The following is a 4299-nucleotide window of genomic DNA, read 5'->3' as shown; positions in this document are numbered from 1 at the left end:
ATGCTTTGCATTTCGAAAGATTTCTACCCACTACTACATTTGTGAGAAGTAACAACATATCACTCAATAGACCAATTGACCATGTTACATGGGTACAACCGTACAACTCTAGACATTTTTATTAACAACAAATTCAACACCATAATACTAGTCATGTTCCATGGTTACAAGGCTTGACACTTTTCTTTAGCACAAAATTAGACCGCATGATACTATAGTCATGTTTCATTGTTACAAGTCTTGACACTTTTTTTACAACAAATTTGACACCATGATACAAGTATTGTTCCATGGTTACTAGTCTTGATACTTTTTTTTGACAACAAATTTGACACCATGATACTAGTCATGTTCCAAGGTTACAAGTGTTCACACTTTTTCTAACAACAATTTTGCACCATATGCTTACAAATCTTGACATTTTCTTACACAAAAAAAATGGCACCATAATACTAGCTAGTCATATTACATGGGTACAAAAAATTTGACACCATGATATACTTATCATGTTCCATAGTTAGAAATCTTAACAGTTGTTTTATAAAAAAAAACTGACACCATAATAATAGTCATGTTATATGGTTACAAGTCTTGACACTTTTCTTTAACGCGTACAAAAGTTGAGCACATGATGCTAGTCGATCATGTTCCATTGAACAAGTCTCTTGACTTTTTTTTAACAACAAATTTGACACCATGATACAAGTATTGTTCCAGGGTTACAAATCTTAACTTTTTTTTAACATAAACTTACCATGATGCTTCCATTGTTACAAATCTCTGACATATTATTTAACAACAAATTTTGACACAATAATACTAGTCATGTTACGTAAGTATAAATCTTGACATGCACTTTTTTTAAAGAAATTTTTTTACCCTGTAATGAAACCTAATTCTCTGCGGACCCAAACAGATGTTAATGTATGGTGCTTCGAGATAAAACATTTGACTATAAACCGGAAACACATGATGCCGGAGAGTTGGCTTACCGCTAATGAGTAATGAAAGCCCATGTCAAACTGATTCCAAAAGAAAGAGAGGCTGTGAACTAAGATCTCAAAGAGCACATGCTTGACTGGACAACAATTACGATAGTAACACAACGGGCATAAACTAGCCATAAAGCTATAAATAAATAAACATCATCAGTATATCAGTTCCTGAGCATCACATGGACTCGATCAATTAAGTCTCAAAACGGCCAGAATGACAATATAACAACTACTTACTAACGAATGGCATGATGATGATGAATTTTAAGCCTGTAAATATTGCACTTAGAATGAGATATCAAGAAGAGAATTGGACTATCGAGTCAAGAAGAAGCAGGGGGAGGCCTAGGGGTGAGCAATAACCGAACCGTTAACCAAAATCGAACGGAAACCGACAAAACCGAATCGAAATTAACCGCACCACACCGAACTCTACATTTTTTTTCATATTTTCAAGTCTTTTTTAGTATATTTCATTTATTATATGTATTAATAGTTTAATACTATCATTTTCATGTATGTATATCTTCATTATTTCATGTATTTTTAAACAAAATTTTAACCCAAATTTACTGTTGGTTATTAAATGAAATTAATCAAACCAAACCATGCACCTAAGCGTATAAATAGCGGATTGTGAGGAGTGAATAGTGGGAGATATTAGTTTTATCATTTTTAATACTTTCTGTAACTGAAAAGAAAAAAAGTCATGAAAATGGTTCTTGTCTCCTTAAATGGATGCAACAGGCTTGATGTTTGATTGGGACAAGTGTTTTTTGAATTGATTAACAAAAAGACAAAAGACAGTCATATTCAAAGATAGAGTTGGACTTCACTAGATTTTAATTTGGAACATGTTGGTTTTGGTTTTGAATTTTAATTATATTAGTAGAATGATTTATATTTCAAAGCAAAATCAAATTTTAGTAAGACTACATTTATTCACGATCAACTCAACCTAATTTTTACCAAAAAAAAAAAAATCTCTTTCTTCAACCTACTCAACCCAAATTAATCTAATTTTTCACTCTCATTCATAATCTAGTCTAAACCAAATTTTTTATTACACATATATAATTTAGGTTTGAATTTAATCTATAAAATTTATTCTAAATAAAAAATGTTTCTATTTATGAAATAATATTAATTTAAATATTAAAATTTTCTAAAAATAAAAAAATATTTACGTTCATTAAACATATTAGATAGTTTATTTACAAGTCCTTTTTTTTAAATTTTACGAACGTATATTAAAACATATATTCTTGAAATTACTCCGTTTTTAATAAAATTTATATCAAGATGTTCGTAAAAAAAACTAAACAAGAGTGTGTTTTTAGATTTTTTTAGAAAAATTAAATAATATAAATTATTAAACAAAACTCAAATTTTATAAGAAACAGATTGCTAGAAAAGAAAAAAGAAAATCAAATACTTAGCCAATAGAAAGTTTGTCACCTTCCACAAGATTTGGGTTATGATCTAGGTTGAATTGACCCGGTTGTGACTTTATCTTGCTTTTTCCATTTTTTTTAATTTAATTTCATTGGGCCACATTGCCACAACCTCTCTCAAAGTCATTTTATAAAAAAACTTGGCTTTCCTTCTTTCTTCCTCCCCACTTTTTCTTCTATCCTATCCTTTTTACACTATGAATCTAGACTTGAGTTGGGCCCTTTAAGTTTTTAACCCCTCACATCACATACAAGTAAATCCACCACTTTGATATACATGATCTATATTGAAAACAAAATAAACAAGTTGCCTGTCTCTTAGCTTTTGTCAACACGTTTCTGATAGCAAGCCAAATCTTGCTGGTAAATTGGGTCGTAACCGGGTCACATGTAACCTATTACCATTTACCACGTAACCAAGTTAATTGTCAAACAATGATGTCATTAATATACCAAATATTCACTGGATTTAATTAATTTACGTGTATGTTACTTTTGGTTCGTTTAATTAAGGTTGTGATTTAGATCATGACCCGCTTACCTGCCACTTCATTGTAAATCGTTTGGATGTTTCTATGATATTAAACTTTATCGAATAAAGAAGAGAAAAAAAAAAGGAAGAAAAACTCTCTTGTAATGCTCTATTAATAGTGTTGTGTGTATGGAAAAAAAAATAAAAGAAAAGAGACCATTTGATAGGGTCTTGGGGTCTTGTTATAACATTAACAAGAGAACGGACCTAACCAAAAATACTACTGTAGCGTGTGAGAGGGCCCATTTGAATGTCAATATATAAATTCAACATTTGTTGTTCATACATGATACAACCGATTGTGGTACAAATTTGATATTTGGTATAATTAAGAACTATGATTAAAATAGCTGTGAACATTTGATTATATTGAAGGGGTTTTACATGTTTCCTTATATAGTAATTTAATCTGTTACTTTCGTTTATAGGTTTTTATGGTATTAAGATGAACTTGTCACACTTGGACCCGACCATTTAATTGCCGCCTTCTCTTAATTTGGGTGTTGATTGGAGCTGTTAAAAGATGAAAAAATTCCCAAAATGTTTCAATAGAGAGAGATTCCATTTTTTTCTTATAAATTAAGGTTTTCAAAAATGTCTCATACAAGCACGTCTTTAACGACGTGTTAGGCCTCCCAACGCCATCTTTCATGACCTATTAGCCTCCAACGCGTGTCTTTGACAATAGGGGCGAAGGTTAGCTAGGGCCGAGGGTTCCCCCCCTCATTGTTTTTTTGCGTAATAGTGTAAATTTATCCATTTTTGTCCGAAATTTTTTATACGTAGTGTAAATTTAGTTTTTTTCGGCAGAAAATTTGAGCCCCCCCCCATTGTTTGTGAAATTTTGTATACATTTTGTTCGTACATTTATGTTCGTGAACATTCGTTTTTGTTCGTTCATTAATGTTCGTTTATTTACGTTCGTTTATGCTCATTTAATATTTAATAAATACATAAGTAGTTATATTTATATAAATATAAACATAACAGGGGCTCATTTAAACCATTAATCATGATGGATATTTTGAATGAATCATGTAAATTTAAATAATTTAGATGCAATAGACTTGTTCGTTTGGATTCATTAATGATAACTTGTGTTCGTTTATGTTTGGTTAATTTTGTTCAGTTGTGTTTGTTTAAGTTTGAATTGTTGTTTAGGTTTTAAACGAACAAACATAAATGAACACGAACATACTTATTTTCTTAATGAACGATCCAAAACAAAAACGTGTGTTCGAGTTTATGTTCGTGCTTGTATTTGTGTTCGTGTGCCGTTAAAGTTAAATGATCGAAAATAAACATGTCCTTAATTGTA

Source organism: Bidens hawaiensis, unplaced genomic scaffold (assembly GCF_021521415.1).
Source record: "Bidens hawaiensis isolate Kalapana, Puna unplaced genomic scaffold, B.hawaiensis_p1.1 tig00056990_1, whole genome shotgun sequence".
Lineage (NCBI taxonomy): Eukaryota > Viridiplantae > Streptophyta > Magnoliopsida > Asterales > Asteraceae > Bidens > Bidens hawaiensis.
Note: the sequence above shows the minus strand (reverse complement) of the source record.